We start from the raw sequence: 23,845 nt of genomic DNA on the forward strand, positions 1-23,845 counted from the left end.
ATGAATTACTTGGACACTTGATAAAACTACCCATCTAGTTCTACATTTAGAGATTAATTCTTGAGTCTAGAATTGAGTCTAAAAATGTCACTGGAGGCTCATAGGATCAGGTAAAAATACTGTCCTAAAGGTATCTTTGGCCTTTCTTTCAACACTCACATTGATTCAGTTGGTAAAATGTACAGATTTTCTGTCTTTCTCACCTTGAGGACAAAAAACTAGATTTGAAATTAAAATGCTAATAAGATAAGCCAGGTATAGTGGGTTTTGTGTGTTAGTAACCCTAGCCCTCAAGAGGCTGATGCAGGAAAATCAGAAATTCAAGGTCATCCTCAGCTACAAAGTAAATTTAAGGCTATTCGTGAGCTATCATAGGCTGGCAGGGTATAGCAGGCTTTTTTGGACAGCCAGCCCCCAAATCATGACATGGAAACTTATTATTAATTATAAATGCTCGGCTTTAGCTTAGGCTTGCTTCTAGCTAGCTGTTTTAACTTAAATTCACCCATTTCTATTAATCTATGTGCTGCCCTGAGGCTCATTTACCTCATCTGTGTACTGTCTATCTTGCTTTACTGCTTCCTCTGTGTCTGGCTGGCTGGTCCCCGACTAGCTAGACCCTGGCTCCCTTTTTCTCTCTGCCCACCAACCCTGCCTATCCCTCTTCTGTCTAGCTATTGACCGTTCAGCTTTTTATTAGACCAATCAGGTGCCTTAGGGAGACAAGATGAAACATTATCACATCTTTACATAGTTAAACAAATATTCTATTCCACAATGGAGTGGGGGTAGCACAAAGAATGAAGAATCCCAGAAGCAAAATCATTTCTACTTCACTGCTGTCTTAGGATTTCTATTAGTATGAGGAGATATCATGACCAAGGCAATTTATAAAGAAAGTTTAATTGGGGGTTTCCTTACAGTTTTAAAGTGTTAGTCCATTTCCAGTGTGGCAGGGAGCATGGCAGCAGGCAAAAAGGCCAGCATGGCACTGGAGCAGCAGCTGAGAGCTCAAATCTGATCCAAAAGTTGCAGGCAAAGAGAGTGAGAGTAGATCTGACATGGGCTTTGGAAACCTCAAAGGCCATCCCCAGTGACACACCTCCTCCAACAAGGCCACACTGTAGCTAGAGTTTTCCTGCCTGGCCCATGGTCAAGACAAATCTCTCTCACCTGCCAGTCCCACAGCCACTCAGACCCAACCAAGTAAACACAGAGACTTATATTGGTTACAAACTGTATGGCCGTGGCAGGCTTCTTGCTAACTGTTCTTACAGCTTAAATTAATCCATTTCCATTAATCTATACCTTGCCACGTGGCTCATGGCTTACCGGCATCTTCACATGCTGCTTGTCATGGCGGCGGCTGGCAGTGTCTCCCTCACTCAGCTTCCTGTTCTCTCAATTCTCTTCTCTGTTAGTCCCACCTATACTTCCTGCCTGGCCACTGGCCAATCAGTGTTTTATTTATTGACCAATCAGAGCAACAGATTTGACATACAGACCATCCCATAGCACCACACCTCCTAATCCTTCCTAAACAGTCCACCAACTGGGAAACAAACATTCACATATATGAGCCTATAGTAGAAGAGTTCTTATTTAAACCACCGTATCAGGTCACTGTGAGAATACAAAACAATTAAAGTGTGCTTTAAAAAAAGTATTTCATAAATTATAGCATTTTCTGAAAGAGGGAATAATTATAGAAACAACAGAGGAGTATTTTAACTAGTCAGTAGTTCTAAATATTGGCTGCATATTAAAATTACCTGGGAGCTCTAAAATATCTTAAACCTCAGACCGATAAGTTACAATCTCTGAGAATGAGAACCATTATCTATAGTTTTTAGACAAGCAAGCACAGATGGATTCTTTTCCAAAAAAAGTTCAAAGGACAGTCTTTTGGAAAACAAAATTTTGGAATTAAGAAGGATCAATAAGAAATTCCACAACCTGTGTCCTACTGTGATTTACCTGGTCTTGATCTATTATACTGTGTTCTAAAGTTCTGAGGAGATGTTTAAGTAAGAGACCAAGTTTGCCAACATCACCACCTCTGTAATTTCAAGGAATTGGGGGAGGGGGAGGCACAGTAATTCTACTGAACAAACAAAAGGTGGAAAGGATATGATGGGGCAAAATTCTATCATGGCCTACTAAACAGTTTATGCTTGAAGTGATATAATTCCCAATCTTTCTTCACTGTATGTTAGATACAGATATAACAAGGAAATGTTTTCAAAAATTGGAAGGAGGCAACACAGAACTCAGTGTACGGATTCAAATTAAAGATTTGTTCCCTTCAGAAATATCCCATGAGAGCCCATTACCTTCACAGGGTCATGGAGGCCTTTGGACTTCCTCCCTCTAATCTGATCCAGTTAACATAAGATGCTGAAGAAAACCAGTATTTGAACCGCCAGCCAGCCAGTCTATATTACATTAAAGGGCATCCTTACTCTTCTAAGGGTCGGTTTTTGTTCATAGCATACCTTGTAACATACAACCAAAAGAACATACACTAGCAAAGGCTTATTCCATTATCTCCCTCATATAGTGGATCTAACTCAAGGCTCACTCACTTATCCAACAATTTTTGAGCATTTATATTGTGCAAAGCTTTTTCCTCAAGCACTTTTGGAGGACACGACTTCCTCTTAATCCACAGGAGGAATGAATGAAATATATATGTGGGAATATAATGTCGCTGTTAAGAATGGAAATGAAGCCGGGCAGTGGTGACACACAACTTTAATCCCAGCACTTGGGAAGCAGGGGTAGGCGGATCTCTGAATTCCAGGCCAGCCTGGTCTATATATCGAGTTCCAGAACAGCCAGGGCTACACAGAGAAACCTATCTTGGGGGAGAGGGGAGCAGAAATTAAAAAACAAAAAACAAAAAAATCCAGAGGCAATGCCTGGAAGCAGAGTCCATGAGGCTCTCCTCCTTCAACTCCTTAGAGTACTACACAAGCAAACTCTGGCCAAAGGAAGTACGGGAGGACTAAGAAGATCATTGGCCAGAAAGCATCTATTAATTCTGGAGACAATTATCTTTGGCTTACCCTGAAGGCTTCCTGCTTTCTGCAAGACACGACTTAGTACAATCCACCTTTAGGAGGCAGTCAGATTGTCCAGTCTTATTGGTGGTAGTGAGTGAACGAGAGAGAAGAGGAAAGGACAGTTCTGTTTCCTCAAAGTACACGATTTTCATACCCTAACACAACTACAAACACAAAAAGGAGCATAAAAAAGATATCACCTAAGCCTTACATCTAATTGTTATCTTACAAGGTTATAGTAATGTTATTTCTAGCCAGCAACATCTGCCTCAAGGCACAACTATAAAGGAGGAGAAATAACAGAACTCTTATGGAAATGAGTTTACTTTATTGAAAGGCCCAATAGGGTAGGCAAATGGTCTAAGCTGTTGAGAGTTGGTCAGCCTATAATAGTAGATAGGAAAGTAGTCGACTGTCAAAACCTCAGGCTTTTTAGTTTACAGACTACTTCACAGTGCCAAAAATGTTTGGGTGTGTGCTTTCCTAACAAGTATCTCTATAACTCAGCAGTTCCCAACCTGGCGAATGACACTTTCACAGGGGTCACATATCAGATATTTGCATTATGATTTACAACAGCAGCAAAATTACAATTATGAAGTACCAATGAAAATAATTTTATGGTTGGGTCACAACAACATGAGGAGCTGTATTAAAGGGTCACAGCATTAGGAGAGAACCACTGCTCTAATTAAAGGTGATACACCACAAACCTTAGCATGAAATAATGGTGAAGAAATTTCTACAGAGTGCCTTAGTGAGATATGGAGCCTAGAACAGAATATGCATAACAGAGAGTTGAAGATACAAAAAAAAATGTACAAGAATATAGTACTATATGGCAATTAATGGCTGCTGAAAGAGAGGAGAATCAGAGGTGTGACCCTCAGAAGCTACTCACACTCTAGCAGATAGCCCTACACCCATGTACATACTGCCAGCATTAAGCAGACTCTGTAGGCTTAAAAAAGAGGGGGGGGGGTGAGAAATCACATGAAATTAGGAAGAAATAGTGGGTGATGGTGAGGATACAGGAGGGGTTGGAGGGGAGGGAATTGGGGACAGACTTGATCAAGACACATTATATGCAGCTATACCACTCTTGGGGCATACACCCAAAGGGCTTTACATCCTACTACAGAGATACTTGTTCATGTGTCCCTATTCATAGAGACATGTGTAGTGGGAATTTGCTCCACCCATGACTTGGGCTATCTGGCCTGATAGAGGCTGTTCATGTATGTGTCCCTATTCATAGAGACATGTGTAGTGAGAATTTGCTCCACCCATGACTTGGGCTATCTGGCCTGATAGAGGCAGTGCTTTTTGCCTGCCTATGTGAACTCTTAAAGGAAAGGGGAGGGGGGTCTCAAGCTCTCTCTTAGATGTGGAAGGCTTCATGGCACAGGGATCAGGTGGCATGAAGCAGCCTGTGATTGGTCCCCAGCTTTTCAAGGACTCTGCAACTGGACTTACCTTATCCTATATCAGTGAGTCTGCTTTCCCTATAGAACCCCTTAATAAATTATATATATATATATGTATATATATATATATATATATATATATATATAGAGAGAGAGAGAGAGAGAGAGAGAGAGAGAGAGAGAGAGACCACTGAGGTTCTCGCTACAGACATGAACCGCGTTCATTGCTGTTCTATTCATAACAGCATGAATAAAATTTTCAATCAATAAAAGCAAAAATAAATAAGCCCCCCCCCCATACACATAAGTTGCTAATGGCTATAGTCACAGTGTTTTGTTTTTTAAGAGATTGTCTCATGTAGTTCAGACTGGTCTAGAACTTACGATGTAGGGAAGACGACCATTTATTTGCCACAAACATCACTTAAGTCTGTCATTCACAGGGGCTATAGGGAAATTGAGGGAATGGGATTTTTCCATAGTACATGACTTTTGTTGCTATTATAAACTAAGAAGCTATACATTAACTAGATTCTTAAGTCATTTATAGGATAAAATGTAAATAACTGCTTTAATTGCATACTTCAAAGAGTTTCAGTAGAGTTTCTAGGCAGCATTTAGAAACTAGGTGGTAGTGGAATTAGATATCTCCTTATACCACTTAAAGCAGTCATTAAGTACATATACAACTTATTCTTTAAAATACAACTTAAATTACAAATGTTTTTTGGTTCTTAAATACCTAAGTTAATGGCATAAATCCTAAAGTTCTCCCAATACTGATAAACCAAACAAAATATACCAGGGAACCAAACATAGCAGTACTTGCCCAGAATTACAGCTACTCAGGATGCTGAGACCGAAGAATCCCAAATTCTGAGCCTGCCTGGGCTATACAGCAAATTCAAGGCCAGCCTGGGCAATTTATGAGATTCACAAAATAAAAAATAAAGCCAGACATGGTAGCACAACCCTGTAACTTAGTAGTTCAGAGGTAGCCAGGCTTACACAGAGAGATCCTGTCTCCACCAAAGAAAAGAAGAAGAGGAAGACGAGGAAGAGCATGGATGAGATAAAGCTTCATGGTAGAACACTGGCCTATGCTGAAAGGTTCTGGGAACAATCCTCAACACCACAAAAAACAAGTAACAAGCATAAGTAAATTGCATTTCTATAAAATTGGTTTTGGTATAAGATTAGTAGTTTGGGGGCTGATTTTAACAAACTCTCATAAACAGTACAGTGTTTCACACATACTAGAATTGAGAATATGATTTTCAACTCATTATGTATCCAAGTTCATATAACTTTTGACAAAACTCCATGTGAAGAACCAGGTTTTGTTCTAGAAACAGAACTAGAAGTCACTTGATCATACCTGATGTACCTGCTTATTGACATGTAATTTTTAATATAATGCAGAAGGAATCACCTGTCATTAGTTGTCCTTTTATCTTATCCGAGCAAATATGCAGCATGAATGCTATCATCAAATAACAAATGTCGAACAAAAGGTGAGAGTGGGCCAGGTTTCCCACAATGGCGCCTAAAATACATCTTGTTGGACAGGAAGGCGTTTCCTTAGAAGTCTGCACTAAAGGTATTTATAGACTATACACACATATCTTCCCTAAAATTAAGATATAGAGGCTAAGTTATAGCTAAGTGGTACAGCACTTTCATAGTATGCAAAATGCCACAAAAAATTATTTTTAAGTGCAATTACTTTTTCATTCTCAATGAAAATTTAGAAAAGTAATGAACAACTATCAAAAGCCAAGACAACTTTAAAGAACTTTAATCTTCTTTCCCATCCTTTGTTGGGGATATCACCCAGCAATTAAGATGACCACACAGTACCATATCCTCTCAAATCCTGTCCATTCTTCTGATGATAAAATACTAAGTGGTCAGAAGAACAAAAGAAGAGAATTATCTCAGGGCTGGCAAGATGGCTCAGCTAGTAAGGTGCTTGCCACCCAAGCCTGAGCTAATCACATACTTCTGAAAGAGTTGTAGTAGCAGGAAAAGGTTTCTAAGTAGAACAGTCTGAGTTTGACCCCCAGAACTCATTTTAGGTTGGAAGGAGAGAACCAACTCCACAAGGAACCACACACAAGCACACACACACACACACACACACACACACACACACAGACACTAGCACACATGATTAACACACAGACACTGACTCTAATACACACTACACAATAATAAAAATATATCAAAAGTTACCTCAGATTATCAAATGCAATGCTCTGTTTTAGAGTTGAGAAAATCAATGCCTGGGTGCCTCTAAATTAACTCTACAACTGACTGGAACCAAAGCCTGTATAATCGTCCCTAAAATGACGAAGAAAACAGATGCAGTGTTTTAGGAGGAACACTAGAACAGTCTCCAGACTACAGACAGCTGTTTAACAAGTTACCAATGCTCTCCTTTCTGCCTAACTGCAGCAGACACACACTTAACTATTCAACAGACCTTTCCTCCTGCTCCAAAAAGCTAACAGAACCCCAGTTTTAAGCTGAAAACTAGGTGCCTCAGCCAGGTGATACATAATACACACTAAGCCACCACTTCCCTAACTCAACATTCATTGGCAACATCTCTCTTGTGAGTGGGGGCAATCATGCAAAACAATTCAAGCAAATGAGACTTGAGAGGAAACAGACAAGAGTTTCTATGAAACACTGTTGAGTTTTAGTATGGTTTGGTTTTGGTTTAGTGAGGCAGGGTCTCACTACAGCACAGGCTGGCCTAGAACTCACTATATACACTACACTGTCTTTGAATTTGCAATCCTTGTAACTTCTGTCTCCCAATTTGAGTGCAGGCGTGTGCCAACTACACGAGGCTTAAGCGCCTGATTAGGCAGGTACAACAGAAAGGACCACTAGCTCTATTCTCTTCCTCCCTCCTGCCTTGAAAAGGGATATGAGGTCTAAACTAAAGCAGCCATTTTGTGACCAGGCAGCAACAAGTGTCAGGATACTAAGGAAGTGTGAAAAGATGGCAGAGTCAAGGACTGCAGAGAACTAGGGAGCTTGATGACACTGCTAAGCAGCCTAACAGATGCTGAGACCTTGACTGGACTCTGAACTGCTTAAATAAATTATAAATGGCTTGTGGTTTAAGTCTCTGAATGTATAGCTGAAGGTAGACTTGAATTAAAAATATTTCCCCCCTGTGGCATGCTGTGCTTTTCCTGCTTAATCTCACCCATACATACAATACATTCTGCTTATACTACATAAAAATGGAAAAGAAAGAAGGCAACAACAACGACAAAAACGAAGACAAAGAAGAAGACAAAGAAGGAGAAGAAAAAGAAGAAATAATGCAGGAATACAACACTGCTCCTGTACAAAAGATCAACTTAATTACTTTGCAGCTTGATATGTGGCTTTATTAAATAAATACCATCAATGGAAAAACTCTAGGATAAAAATGATACTTTTTTGTATCATGTTTGGTCTTTCCTTCTGCCATTTCAAATCCCTTTTAGGAGCAGCACCACACATATAACAAATTGATAAATGGTATCTACCTGAACTAAACTCCTGTCTTCTTTAAAAGTCTTAACTCCGTATTAAGAAAACATAAAGCATTAAATATCATTCTTTAACGTGGATCCTCAAACTTTGCCTAGTTAATATTCGCATACACTGATGACTGTAGCCTAACACTTCAAACTCTTCACACTCATTATACTGCTAATTCCCCCAACTGTAACTGAATCCATGGGACATAACAGAATTTGAGTACTGGTAAGAAATTAAAAGATCAGTCAGTCATTTTAACTTTTAATCCATTTTGATGTTTATCTCCGACTCTTCATACATTCATTCCTGTACTGCTGTGCCCGAATCCAGTACCCAAGCACACCCACTAGCCCTCTCCTTCAATACTTAGCTCCATTCTCTGACTGCAACCCAGGAGGAGAGCAGAACATGAAGATACAAATATCCACTCTTCACTCACAATTTCTCCTTTGGAATGTCTGTTTTCAGTTATCCTTCAGGATTCTCAGGAAAATTAAAATCAACAGCCTCCCTCTGAGTTGAACAGAACAAGTAACACTAAAGGATGTGATCCTCTCTACCCTCTTGTCATTCAAAAGAAAAAGAGATCACTGATTTTAAATATGGATAAAAAAGACAATACGGGGCTGGAGAGATGGCTCAGTGGTTAAGAGCACGGATTGCTCTTCCAAAGGACCTGGGTTCAATTCCCAGGACCCACAATTGTCTGTAACTCCAAGATCTGACACCCTTACACAGACATACATACAGGCAAAAACAACAATGCACATAAAATAAACATTTTTAAATTAGTATGAACATGTGTAAGTGCACAAATGGGGACAGTGCATTTTAATGTTTTGGTAGTGAAATGAGAAGAACACAGAGCACTTCCACAGCACACCTAAATACAATGCCTGTCTTCAGGAAAAACACTTAGGCAACTGTTTGAGTTATGAGTGTTTCTCAGAGAACTCCATTCTGATTTAAAAGGATAACTTGCAGACAACTGGAGTAATTCATTTTCTCTGAAATGAAGTGAAGCCTCTCTCTTCAAAACTGTCAATACTGATAGCCAATAATAAAGTTCAGAATTCTGGAAAACAAATTCACTACCAAGATCTTGACTTCTTTCAATCTCATATTAAGGAGTAGTGCTTGGTTAATACTGTATAATCAAATGTGAATTTTGAGTGAAAAGTTCAGTAAAATTCAGTAAATCATTATCTTCCAAATGACCATGCATATTACAAAATGAGACACGGGTCAAAGATTCCTAAGAATCACAAGATGGACCAATAGATATTTAATATTAGAGAATACAAAAAAAAAACATGTAGTCTCGGATTCAACATTGCAACTAATATTTAATATCCATATTTATTTAAAAAGACCACTAAACAGTCCATCTTTTTTAACTATGTATTTGAGTACAGTTTGATTTCAGTCTTTACATACTGTAACTAAAACAGCAGGTCAGATACTGAATTTAGAAGTTACAGCTATGCAAACCAAGCCATTCTATATTCTAGTCTATTCTGTTAGCCAATACATTAAAAAGAAGAGCAAAATGAAAAATAAGACTACATTGTTCACTAGATTTAGAAAAAATTAGTTTTTTACATCATTAATGTTAACTGTTAGTATTAAGTAAAAAAATATTTTAAACATTTTAATTTCTGGTGTGTTACCTAATGACATAGTTCACACAAAGATACTTGGAGTACTCAATTTTTAAGAGATAAAGATGTTTTGAGACTAATATGCCTGAAAATCACTGGTTTATAGCACCATACTCCCCCCTCCCAAAGAAGCAAACACCAGAGTACTGAGTTGCGCCTGGTGACACATACCTATGATCCCAACACATAAGGGAAACAGAAGAGGACCACAGACTCAAAGCCAGCTGAACTACAAAGCAGAAACCCTGTCTTTAAACAATAGTCTTAATGCTGGGCAGTGGTGGTGTACTCCTTTAATCCCAGCACTCAGGAGGCAGAGGCAGGAGGATTTCTGTGAGTTTGAGGCCAGCCTGGTCTACAAAGCAGGGACAGTCAAGGCTATACAGGAAAAACAAAAACAAAAAAGATCTGGAACAGGCTTTCTTTCAAGCCACCAACCAGCTCCCAAATCATGACACAGAGACTTAATATTAGTTATAAATGCTTGGTCTTATCTTATGCTTGTCCCACTAGCTCTTATAACTTAATTTAACCTGTTTCTCCTCAACTACATTTTGTCTCAGGGCTTTTTATATTTCATTCTGCAAGTCCTACTCTGTGTCTAGCTGGCTGGTGGCTGCCTGGTTGGCTGATCCCAGGAACCTCCCTCTCTTTCTCCCTTGTTCTCCTCTCAAACCTAGATTTCTTCTCCTATTTATTCTCTCTACCTGCCAGCCCTGCCGATCCCTCTACTACCTAGCTATTGACCATTCAGCTTTTTGTTAGACCAATCAGGTTCCTTAGGCAGGCAAGGTGAAACTGCAACATATCTTTACATAATTAAACAAATGCAGCATAAACAAGTGTAACATCTTTACATAGTTACAGTAATATTCATAACAAAGATCAGATTTTTTAACAACATGGTATGACTCACTAATAAGGTGATATTACCTGTGAAGTAAAGGATAACCATGCTACAATCTACAGACCCAGAGAGGCTAGGCAACACCAAGGGGGGGGACACACGGCTCTCCCTGGGAAGGCCAAATAGAGATCCCCTGGTTGGATTGAGAGCAAGTGGGCATGGGAACTTGAGGGACTGGGTTGGGGAGGGTGGAGGGGGACAGTGCTGAAAGAGATGACTGGAAAGGGGGCCTTACAGAGTTGGGTAGAAGCCAGATGCAAGAGAAGCTTCCATGAGTCTGCAAGGATGGCCCCAGCTAAGACTCCTGGCAGCGGTGGAAGCATAGCCTGAACTGGCCGTCCCCTGTGATTAGATTGGTGACTATTCCGGTTATCATTAGAGAGAGAGCCTTCATCCAGTGACTGATGGAGGCAGATTCAGAGACCCACGGCCAAACAATGGACCCTGCTTGGGGAATCTTGCTGAGAGGGAGGAGGGATTACAGGAAAGAGTGGGGTCAGGAACATCACAGGAAAAACCACAGAAACCACTAGCCTAGCTCATGGGAACTCACTGAGTCTGAACCAACCACCAGGGAGCCTGCATGGGACCAACCTAGGCCCTCTGCATATTTGCAACAGTTGTGTTGCTTAGTCTGCATGTGGGAATCCCGGCAATGGGAGCAGGGGCTGTCCCCAGTGCTTTGACGGCTCAGGAACCTATTCCTCATGCTGGATTGCCTTGCCCAGCCCGAATACAGGGGGAGGTGCTTGTTCTTATGGCAGCTTCATATGCCATGCTTTGCTGAAGCCCATGAGAGGCCTGCTCCTTTCTAAGTGAATACAGAAGAGGGGTAGATTGGGGGGGGGGGGGGCGCAGAGGAGAGGAGGGGGGAGGAGTGGGAAAAAGAGGGAGGGGAAGATGAGGTTATGAGGTTGAGATGCAAAATAAATAAATAAAAATAGTAATACTCCAGAAAAAAATAGTCTTTGTATTTATACACACATACAAAGTATAAATCAGAATATTTTGACTCGAATTTAGCAACACTTCTTACTTTGTGATTCAACTAAATTACTCAGTGTCTATCTCCAAGGCCGTAGCTTCCTCATCTACAAAACAGAAAATTCTGAATAAAAATCACAAAATATGTCAAAGCATATACTATAAACTATAAGATATTACTGTAAGATGTCAAAATTGAATTTTAAGCACTTCTTACCTTTCTATAAAACTTCCCCCGTCTTACAATTTTGTTACTAAAAAATTTACAGAAAATGCAAAATAGAAATCTCTAAGTAACCAATTAGTTCAAATGCCAAAACATCTGTTTGTTAGGATCGATCCACGTGAGTCTAATGGGTAATTGGGATTTATTAATATATAAACTGGGGAAATATACTCACGAATACAGAACTGAGTAAACAGCTGAAGTCATCCTCTGTTCTGTCCAGGAATGAATGCACCTGGCCCTCCAGTTTCCTATCACACTGAAAAGAACAACATGACCCCTCTCCCTTCCTTTTAAGAGGTCACGTATGAAAGCAAGAAGCACCGCCTCTTTCGGGGATAGCCCAAGGTCATGGGCAGTGCAAATACCACTACACTTCCCCTTTCTGACTAAATAAGAAAGTTCTAAACCTAATATAAACAATATACAACAAGAACAATTATCAAGTATTGTCCAGGAGAAATCAAGGGTTGTAACACAAACAAAAGTGAAAATACAACCAACAAGAACATCAAACAAGAAACACATACTAAATGTCCAGAAATGTCCAGACCATAAGTGGATGGCAAACTAGAGATTACTCCAATAGCTATCCTATCCTGAAGAATCTAAGTCTAGTACCTAACATGTTCTTAGCTAAGATACGAGAGGACTGTAACTGTAACTATCTAGTCTTCAAAGACATGAGAAGGAAAATAATATTTACCTGAATAAACAGGAAGTACAAGCAAGCAACTTCTGAAAAATTGCAAGAATTGACAGGGACAGCTGGCAGCCTAGACAGTCACCTAATGTTTCTCAGCACTGTTGAGGCATCCACTTTTGGCTACAGGCCTAGAATACCTGACAGACCGTTATCAGAAGCAGGAATTTTCAAAGACCGTCTTACCCTGTCTTGGTAAGGTTCAGCAGTCACTTTTCCTTGTGTCCTGCTCATCCGGAAAGGACAGCGTGCATACTGTCAGCAGCTGAGGCCTTGGGAATCAATTAGTTGATTCAATCACATTTTAAAAAATGAGTTCAAAAGGCCCATAAACTACCAATAAATCAGCCCAAGTTCTTTGGTGGGCTATTGAGATACTGCTATTTGGATTTGTGATTACTATAAATTACTGTTGGGCTGACAATTTGAATTGAGATCAGGAACACCTACATTCTTTTTTTTTTCCCCCTAAACCAAGTTTTAGTATTTTTCATGCTGGCATCTTCCAGGTGTGAAGGAAGGAAGACTCTGCTCTAGCGGTGCTACGCGTACCTCCCTAGTGCCCAAGCCAGCACTACTTCCCCCATCCATGGCAGCACCTGGCGATGTATCCCTCAAGAATTAAAATGTATGTTTCCTAAATGCCAGTGTGGGGCAATGGGCTCTGCATGGACTCCTGTTCTCCAGGCCAGCATCTGTAGACTGTCTAGGCTGAGTTAGTGTATGTAGCCATATGGGTGCACGTGGCTACCATTCAGACAGGGAGATCTGGACCTCTGCAGATGTGAGGTACAATGTTCATTTGTAGACTTCGTGTTTGAGTTTACAGTTAGGAGACGTGTTACCCCATTGGTTCTTTTTGAGCAAGCAAAGGTGTTTTTTTTTTGTGAATGAACAAACCCTGCCTCAAGTCCCAAAGTACCCATCTTTGTTGCATCTATTTTGTTTTGTTTTGTTTTGAGCCAATTTGAAGCAAGCTTTATTAAATACTGGCCAGGATGATGGACAATGGTCAACTCCATACCCAGGATTCCCAGAGTATGGCTCAAAACATTTAATTTTATTGTGTTTCTTTCTCCACACTGATACTTGATAATATATACTTCAACACATTATTGTGTATTTCCAAATATATGCAAATATACAGAAAAGAATAAACTCCAAAGTATCCATTACCAAGCTTCAACAATATTAAATTGTTTTTTATCCCTGCTTGTACTTGTGTCTATCCTGAAGTTTTCAAAACAAGTACCATGCATATACTCCTAAATTTACCTTTAACAGACCAGAGTTTAATATAATGATACCATATAGAATTCCATGGTCAAGTTTCCTAAATGTCTCAAACAGTCTTTGATTTTGGTTGGTTTGTATATCAGTGTACCATTCTTACTAGCTGTTTTTCAAATGAATCAACATTTTTAACTAGAGCTATGAAGGAAAAGGAAACAATACCATGTTCATGTTTCATATGTCATATACAGTTCATAAAGCAACGTCAAGAACTATTTTCCTAAGTATGCTCCTCCACCAACCAAGTCACAAAAACAAGCAACAAAAAACAAAATACACTAAAAACAAAATACACTATAAGTCATCACGTGATACAAATACTTGAATATTCTGAGAAATGACTACAAGAGGACATAGCTCAGCTGCTCAGTGAGGGAAAGAACTATAAATTATGAGAAGAAAGAGGTGACAAGGATCAACCACCTGCCATTTCAAAAAGGATGAGGTCAGGTCAGCAACAAGGCAAAAATTCAATGAGTCAGCAAATGTTTATCAAAAAATTATAGTGCTAGGCACTATCCTAGAATGTGAGTTATGTATTAAACAAAACTAATATACACAAGGCCTGGAATGTTGCTCAGTTGGTAGAGTGCTTGACTAGTGTGCAAGAGGACCAAGGCTCAATGCCCAGGGCTGAAAATATACACCAAAATATGTTAAGATATTACTCTAACTATGTAAAAGTTATGTTGCATTTGTTTATGCTGCGTTTGTTCAACGACGTAAAGATGTTTTACATTTGTTTTACCTTGCCTGCCTAAGGCACCTGATTGATCTAATAGAAAGCTCAATGGCCAATAGCTAGGCAGCAGAGGGATAGGAGGGCTGGTGAGCAAAGAGAATAAATAAGAGGAATCTACACTTGAGAGAAAGCGAGAACGAGGGAGAAGAGAGGGAGATGCCAGGGGCGAGCCAGCCAGGTAGCTGCCAGATAGACAGACACAGAAGAAGCAGGAAAAGTAGGACATACAGATGAAAGAATGAAAGAAAGGCAAAAAGCCCTGAGGCAAAATGTAGATGAAGAGAAACAGGTTAATATAAGTTATAAGAGCTAGTGGGACAAGCCTACGCTAAGGCTGAGCATTCATAACTAGTATTAAGTCTCCGGATCATGATTTGGGAGCTGGTTGGTGACCCAAAAGAAAGCCTGTTACAAAAATAGATACATAATACAGACAAGTAGCATGTATCTCTCTACATGTATTCTCATAAATATTAAGGGGGAGGAGTGGACATATTAAAATTAATTACCTTGCTATATCAAAACATATATGGTGAACCTTTTTCCTATAAACTGTACCAATCAACTACCACTATCATACAGAGATATTAGGTAAATATTTTCAAGGCACACAAGTCGGGTTAGTTTTTTGTTTTGTTTTAACTATTATTTGTGTGTGTGTGTGTGTGTGTGTGCGCGCGCGCGCGCGCGCGCGCGCGCGTGCGCGCACAAACAAACATACAGTGTTCAGGCTTGCATGCCATGGTGTGCATAGAGACAAGAGGACAACTTTATGGAGTGGGTTCTGGGGAATCTACCTCAGGTTGCCAGGTTTGCATGTATTTGGGACAACTATGCCCTTATCCAGTAGGCTATCTCAAGTTAACTTTACTTACATAAACTAAAGATCCCCAACATTTATATCCACAAAAGCTTTTCTAAATGAAGTAGTTCAAGAAAAAAATTAAAGAAACACTTGCTTGGTGTGGTGGCTTATACCTACAAGCCCAGCAATAGAGAGGCAGGGGCCAGAGGATTGCTACAAGTTTGAGAATAGCCTAGACTACATAGCAAGCTCCAGGCCAGACCAGCCATAGTTACACAATGAGACCCTATCTAAAATAAAAAAAATTTCCTTTCTTGCCATAAAAGTTTCTTTCATATACTTATCTACAATGTGTCAGAATATGACCTTGAGAAAACTGGTTAAGTACACACAGAATAATTTTTGAGACATTTTTCTTCCATAGAGAGATACACAGTAGAAACACTTTATGGAGAGCTAGAGACGTGGCTCAGTGGTTAAGGGTACTTCCTGCTCTAGAAGGGGGCTGGAGATCAGTTCCCAGCACCCATGTCTGATGGCTCAAAACCATCTATAACTTCAACTCCTAACTCCACCCAGCTCCTGAGGATCTAATGCCCTCTTCTATCCTCTTCAGTCACCTGTACACACAGCATCCATTCACATAAATGCACACACATACATAAACACATAAAAAATAAATTTTTCTTTAAAAAAGAGAGGGACCCTTTATAAATTTCTTTATCTCAATTTCAATTCTTTACCCAAATTTTAAAGGTGTAAAAAAAGAAATGAGAAAGGGGATACAATATGTTTCTTACAGAATGCTTAAGCAAAATACAGTGATGTGGTGGCTTGTGCCTATAATCCCCAGCATTCCAGAGGCTGAGGGAGAATTGCTGTGAGTTCAAGGCCAGCCTGGGCTACATACTGAGTTTCAAGCTAGTCTAGGCTACAGAATTTTGACATTACCTTTTTAAAAAGAGGGGGGGAAAAATCCATGGGAGCAACACCTGTAATCCAGTACTTCAAAGGTACATGCAGCAGGATCACAGGTTCAAGCACAGCCTCAGCTATATACTGAGTTTTAGACCACCCTAAGTGATATGAGAACCTCTCTCAAAAAAATTATAATATCATAATCAAAATAAATTATTCAGAATAACTTGGGATGAGATAAACACATATCTCACTTGGCGAAGTGCTTGCCTAGCATGTTTGAGGCCCTGAGTTCAATCTCTATCACCACCCAAGGAGTGATGGTGAAGGCCTGTAATGCCAGCTCTTGAGAGGTGGGGGCAGAAGGATCAGAGGTTCAAGGTCATCAGTAACCTGGGAAACATGGAATCCTGTCTGAATAAATAAGTTGATTAAAATAATGACAGAAGAATAACTGGGAACTTCCTTAATCTTTGTTTTATTACCAGTCACCTGACAGGACTTTGCAAGTACTGTTTACTTGTTTATTGTCCTTATTATGTTGCCCTACTGTTTTCTCCTATCAGACTGCAAGTTTCATAAGGGCAAAGACTTTTCAGTTAATAGCATTCAATCATAAATTTGCTGAACAAGCAGAAGGAAGAACAGTTACTATTCAATCCCCCTAGTTTCCCTGTCTCAACACACAGTATACACAGCCATCCATTAAGGTCAGGGTCAAATTTTATTATCTCTGAACTACATCCTTGAACCTTCCAATCTCTTTTCTTCTTACACAGTGAATCTGGTCCTTACCAACTGTCTGAGAACTGTTTATCTTCACTCACACACACACACACACACACACACACACACACACACACACACACACACGCAAGTGCACCTTAAAATTCTTATAACCTTTCACTCCTTAAGGGCATCGACCTGGCCATCCATGTAAACAGGGTACTTTATCCAGGAGCATGGTGGTGCACACCTTTAAGCCTAGCACTCTGGAGCCAGAGGCAGACAGATCTCTGTGAGTTCGAGGTCAGTCAAATCTAAATAGTGAATTCCAGGCCAGCCAGAGCTACAAAGTAAGATCCTGCTTCAAAATTAAATGAATAAACAAAACAAAATAAAGAGCATGCCTTTAATGAATATTTTTGATTTGCATGTAAGTTAATTTGGAAATTTACCTAATAACTTCAACATTTTATCATTTATCTCCCAAATCAAAATGGGCCACGAAACTGTAGTGGGTCCTTCTACTTTAAACTTCTCTCTGGGAATTAAGTTTTTATGCTCTCATATAGTTGTATAGTCATGATAATCCATTCCCTCAACCCTAGATTGTATTTTTTATGTAACAACAACAACAATAATAAAAACTGACTTTTTGGTGACATGAGACCCATGTAATTAACTAATACCAATCAGGAAGGAGGTGACGTTTTATTATTTTCTTCTTTTGTTGAAGCACCAATGGGTATTTTTCCACTTATGCCTCTTTCCTTTCATGCCAAGATGTACCCCATTTCCTCCTATACTGGTCAGACCCTGGCAAGTTTTTTGTGTGTCTGTCCTCAGTGATCTGCCTTCGATCCTTCTTTGAACCACTCTTGTTTTCTCCAGTCATTTATTTGATTAAATTGCTAACCTATCTCAGTCAGTCTGTGTATAAGAATGACCTCTTCTTAAAGTATAAGCCTGCTTCTTTACCTTCAACCGACCTTCATGACCCTTCCTTCACAAAGCCAATCCTGTATCTATCCGAATGAAAGAAATACATAAAAATAACAGATTACACAGTAATCAGGGGGACATGACATCTGGCTTTGAAATATAAGTAGCTCTGGGCAAGTTTTATGATTTTGCTTAAGCCAACATTAGTAAGAGTTTTCTTCTGTGATGGTGAGTATCAGTCTCACTTCTAAAATCTGATGCAGTTATCACTTTAAAGACAATCAAGCATCACGTGTGTTTTGTTTCCTATGAGGCCTTCTTAACACGTTCAATCTGTTGAAATATGTCATAAAACTTGTTTTCTATTACTCTTGGTTATCTTTTAGGGCAATTTTAATCCAAGTGAGAGTTCCCTATATTAATCTACTTCAAGTTATGCTATCTTCTGTTGGAGAACTCAAAGCACTTAAAAAGCACTGAAGTGTCCAAAAAAATTATTAGTCCAGGTAAGACACATAAGAAAACTGTCTGTTGGAAATTCCAGGAACACATGAGACTCCAGGATAAATTACGCTGGTAAATTACAACAAATTTTATTTGGCAGGACTTTATGATTGGTTGAAAATAGAAAAGGCTTAATAATGGACACTTATATAAACTTGCTTCCTCAATATGTTAAGCCCATATAATGAAAATTCTATAAAATTCAATTTCCTAATTCAGGCAGTTATAGAAAAAAGCATATTTTAAAAACTCAACATCAGCCGGGCGGTGGTGGCGCACGCCTTTAATCCCAGCACTCGGGAGGCAGAGCCAGGCAGATCTCTGTGAGTTCGAGGCCAGCCTGGGCTACCAAGTGAGTTCCAGGAAAGGCGCAAAGCTACACAGAGAAACCCTGTCTCGAAAAACCAAAAAAAAAAAAAAAAACCTCAACATCATTCCTGCCCTTCTCTTACCTCTAGCCAAAGCTCTCCAAGCCTCTCAGACTTACTTTTTTTTGAGGGGGAGGGGAGCATGGGTTTATATCTGGGCCTCACCTAACTCCAGCCCAGACCTACTCTTAAACTAGCTGACCTCAGCCTCCTCTTTTCCACTCCACAAATAAACTTTTGATGTGCAAGAATGGGTAGGGGGACTAGGTTACCAAATCTTCCTTTTTGCCCCCTTCTCAACTACTATAACTTTGACCTTTGACCAAACAGACCAGGGGATTCACTGGTTAATTTCATATTAACATTTAAATTTTGTAGGTATTCAATTACATTCACCAAGCTGAACCAAGGGCAGGAACTTCCAAACTGAACAGAGTGGGGGGTGATTGTGCACCTCTGTTCCTGGCCCTGTCCTTTATAATTTACCATCTGAAACACTAAAGTAAAATCAACACAATTTTAAGACACCTATTTCACTTGAGTTGCTGACGTACCAGAGATTAAAACAAGACAAAACAAAAGACTGTAAATATCATTACCAACAGTTTATACTTTTTGAATATCAACTTATTCACTAATTACTAAAACTCTAAGCTTATTTCTAATTTTCTCTCCATGTGGGACTCTGATAAAAACAAATTACTGCACCTAAAAACTAATTCAAGCTGCAGTCAATTAGCCTGAATTCGTACATAAGATGGTACATGTTAACAAAAAAAAACTTCCCACATTGTCTTCAAACACAGTAAATTCCACAGCTTTATTTTTAAAACAAAGACAAAACCCTTTTGCAGTGCCTAGTCACGTTTTGACTAAAACACACAGAGCCACAAATACTTCAGTTTTCAATTTATTTCTCCAAGCTGCTGGTCTTCACCAAATACAGAATTCTACAAATCTCAATTATAGCCTCCCAAACTGTGCTCACCAATATATGTGATTTTCAAGTAATTAAAAAGTAATTAACTGTTAGGCTCTTTTATCCTTCTCTTGAGATTTTACCTTTAAAAGTCTCTTCTTAAGGAGATGAAAAGGTGCAGGTCTTTTGTGGAAGCAGTTGTCAAACTGTACGTACCACAGAGTGGCTAAGGAGGCTTTTCCCCCTGACAGTCTATTTCCCAAAAGGTTAGAAAGTCTTTTATGGATGGCAAATCACACACACACACACACACACACACACACACACACACACACACACACACACACACACACACGACAAAGACAAGAAACATACCTGGTCATTTTCGAAACAGGTTGGATAGGTTTGATTCACTTGTAAGAGCAGAGTATTTACTTATAATCTTTTGAAGCAAAGTGGCGGCTGGAGCACTGGGTAAATAAAAACTTCAGAGGTTTTAAAAGCCTCATCTTAACTCACTTCCCCTTGGTTCAAGGGGACGGCACAGCCAGCCCCACAGCAAATGAGATTATGCAACAGGTTTTTCCTCTCTAATCACGGGCTGATTAGAGGTGTGCGTTCTCCAATCTGAGACACCCAGGACTTCAAAAACACCAAGGATCTTTGCAACAGACGTTTAAGAAAGTTCTTTCGAATCCTGCAGTAGCCATTCATTTGAAGATCTGCTTGTACTTTCCCCAAGTTTATGATCAGCTTTCTGTAGGAAATGAAGCCAGCACCCGCTCTACAAGAGTTTGCATACAGGTCCCCCTCAGTGGTGGTTTGGTTTTTTTTTTTTTTTTTTCCTACATGAAACTACACGATACACAGACCGTCCCTTGTCTCCCCGGTTTTGTTTTTGCTTTTTATTTCTCACACTTTTACAGCTACTGTAAATATAGAAGTCACCGAGGCACCGTTTTCCCCCCAACACGATGACGGGAGTCCCAGAATGAAACTCGAGGTTTGGGGGTGGGGTTTTTTTTTGGGGGGGGGGGGGTGTTGAGTTTGAGGAAGCGCCACCGTCACTCCCCAGGTGGCCTCGCTGCCGTCCCCGAAGGTGAACCTGGGCTAATGGAAACCGTCAGGCCGGGGCCCCACTTGGCAGGCGTGTTGTGTAACAGTGGGGAAGGCTTCGCCCGCCCAGGTGCCCGCGCCCCGCGCCGGGGAGCTCGCTCAGCTCGGCGAGGCCGGGACGCGGGGAGCCCGGAGCGGCCGTGCGCCCTGGGCGGCTCGGGCCGACCCCCAGCGCGGCCTACGCACCCCCCCCGCCCCGGGCTCCGGGCCCCGGGCTCCGGGCTCCGGGCTCCGGGCGCCGGGCTCCGGGCCGCCCTGGCCCGCCGGCCCCCGGGGGGAGCGCGCGGCGGCCGGCGCGAGGTGCGGACGCGCCTCCCCGCCGGCCCGCGGCCCGCCGCGCACACTTACGTGAGGGGCCGCCGGGCTCCAGGCTCGCTCGGAGGGGAGCGAGCGTTGTCACGGCGTCGCCCGGCCGTCGCCGCTCGCGCGTCCTCCTCGCCGCCGCGGCTTCTCCTCGGCGGGGTGGGCGGGGAGCTTCCAGCCAGAGCCCGGGCGTTTGCAACTTTTCTTCACTTTCTCTTCCACCGCCCCCCGAGAAGGAAAGGAAAGAGGAAAAAAAAAAAAAAAATGTCGACAGGGATGAAGAAGTGGAGGAGGTCAAGTTGGGGGTCCGCGCGGGAAAAGTGGAGCGGGGGAGAGTAAATGGTTGAAAATGGCATGAGAGACCCCCCCCTCAAAAAAAAAAAAAAACAACCCGGTGACACCCGCAGGAGGGGACCGGGGGCCAGGGTGGGGGTTGGGGAGAGAGAAAGAGTCGCTGGTCAGGAAACTTCAAGCGCGGATGAGGTCATTGGTTTAAAAATAAAGAGATGGCGTCACTTGAAACCAATCCCAGTGAATGAACTCAGCGGAGCCCGCGGGGGAAAGGAGGAGACAGGCGAGGGCAGGGCGGGGGGCGGGGGCGCCGGCGGGCGGGGCCGCGCCTGGCCTCGCCCGCCCCGCGGCTCGTCCCCGCCAGCCGGCCGCCCGGGACGCTGCGGGAGGAAGGAGGGCGCGGGTCACGTTCCCGGCCGACCCGGCGGCTCGCGGGCCGGGTCAGCGGCTTGCTGCGCCCGCCCGCGCGCCTCGGCGCTCCGGGTTCGCGGCCCTGGAGCGCCGGGCCGTAGTCCGCCCGCCCGCCCGCCCGCCCGCGCGCGGGGGCATCGCTTCCCCCCCCCCCCACCCCGGCAGAGGAGGCTCCCCTAAACCCCCACGCTCGTGAAACGAGAACACGGTGATCTGAGACTGGGGCAGTCGCTTTGTAAGAAGGTTCTGGAATCCGCAGTCCGGGGCTCTTCTCCTGAGAGGGAAGTTACAGGTACTTTAAGGGAAGTTGCACACGTGTTGCCAGACATTCACCCATGTCTCCGTCCTTGAAAGGAATGACCCCCACACCGATGCCTCTTTTTACGGTAAATGCGGCCAAGAATTATTTAAAATCTTTCCTGCGGGCCCACCCCACCCACGAATAAATCAAATGTAATGAAAACTTTAAGGTGTTTGGGGGCGGCTAAGAGCGCGGACTGCTCGATTCCCAGCACCCACGTGGCAGCTCACAACCATCTGTAACTCCGGTTCCAGGGGATCCCGTGCCCTCGACTGACCTCCTTGGACACCGAACATGCACGCGGTGCACAGACACACGTGCAGGCAAACACCCGTACACATAAACTATTTCCTGCATCGGTAGGTAGTACGGCATCATCTCTCAGTCACAGCGGAGTTCGCTTTCTCTCAGAGATGCAAGACCTAGCTGGTTGAACATCCAAGTCTCTCGTGCTTTTCCCCCCTCTTCAAAGTAGCTTTGTTTTGAGACACGACATACTTTGGAAAACTAGAGATCTGAGGTGGCGACAACCCAGGACTCTCAGCCACTGAGTAAAACAATCGAAGCTTTATTCCGGTGTTCTTTGAGCATTTGCGCATGAAGCTGCTTTTTCTAAGAAAAGACTCACGTGGATATCATATAACAAAGATGAGATTAATGATGGAAAAGCACACTTCGAGTGGACTGTCCCATGAGCCAGATTCCTGTGGAGGAAGAATTTACCCCTCAAAACATGCCGTTTGCAGTGTGCTGAAGTGGGGACTCTGGCCCTTCAAGCCAGTATGTTGAGGTACACCGATGAGGACATTGCCTAGGGGACCTTTTTAATTGGCAAAAGAACTAAGGAGCGAGTTTGGAGTGGATTAGAAAGAGTATACCGTTCAGATAGTCCTTCTCTGCCTTTTAACCCTGCAACAAAGGTGCATCCGTTATGACTGGCAATCATTAATCACTTAAGGTAACCATTATGGAGTGTGCCTCCAGGTACTTCCAGTTCATCTTCCAGAGGAAGAAAAGGAACCCGTTTGGAGGCGAGGACAGCAGAAGATTTCAAGCTGTGCATGCCGCTTGGAGGAGGGGGCGCCTTTGACCTCTGGCAGACTTGAGTGGAGGGGGAGTGTCCGGCGGCTCTGTCCTCTCGTGGCAGGACGTGGTACTGCAGCTCCACGGAGCCGATGCCTTAACCACCTAAAAGCCAGTTTTTGGAAGTTTGGAGAGAAGTGGTAGTCAGAGGCGTTGGGGTTTATTGGAAGGAAGGAATAGAGGTGTGGAGCGTGACTCTCGCCTGGATAAAAGACTCCCAAGAATTCGATGGTGCATGCCGAAGCTTTGCTGTAATTGACACATCTCCAAAGTTACTGGCTCTTACTTCATTCATACATTTAAATTGTAGTGTCTTCCCTGCGTGTGGTGGGTGCTGTGAGAGCCATTCTGGGGCATCTTCTCTGGATATGATCTAACTAGAGATAAGACATGGATTAAAGGTGGAGGCAGCCTCGACTACCGAATGAGATCATTTCTGAAAAATAAAAATAAAGCCTGGCATGGTGGTACAGGCCTTTAATCTCAGCCAGCAGATCTCTCTGAGTTCAAGTCCAGCTTGGTCTACATATGGAGTTCCAGGCCAGACACAACAACATTTTTTTTTTTTTTTTTGATTTTTCGAGACAGGGTTTCTCTGTGTAGCTTT

At 42.1% G+C, this 23,845-nt stretch overlaps 1 protein-coding gene across 6 annotated transcripts in view; it reads right to left on the bottom strand.

Moving 5' to 3' along the window:
- Positions 1 to 23,845, bottom strand: part of Dusp16 (dual specificity phosphatase 16) — a 120,420-nt gene that overhangs the window by 61,115 nt on the left and 35,460 nt on the right. The window contains exon 1 of one of the 6 annotated variants that reach the window (XM_052720187.1): positions 21,198 to 21,468. The exons of the other annotated variants lie outside the window; for them this stretch is intronic. The gene's annotated coding sequence lies outside the window, so the exon portion shown is untranslated. Of the gene's footprint in view, positions 1 to 21,197; positions 21,469 to 23,845 lie in introns of those variants that run through there. 6 annotated transcript variants of the gene reach the window in all.

This window comes from Peromyscus californicus, unplaced genomic scaffold (genome assembly GCF_007827085.1).
Source record: "Peromyscus californicus insignis strain IS unplaced genomic scaffold, ASM782708v3 Scaffold_6__1_contigs__length_162567912, whole genome shotgun sequence".
NCBI classification, from domain to species: Eukaryota; Metazoa; Chordata; class Mammalia; order Rodentia; family Cricetidae; genus Peromyscus; species Peromyscus californicus.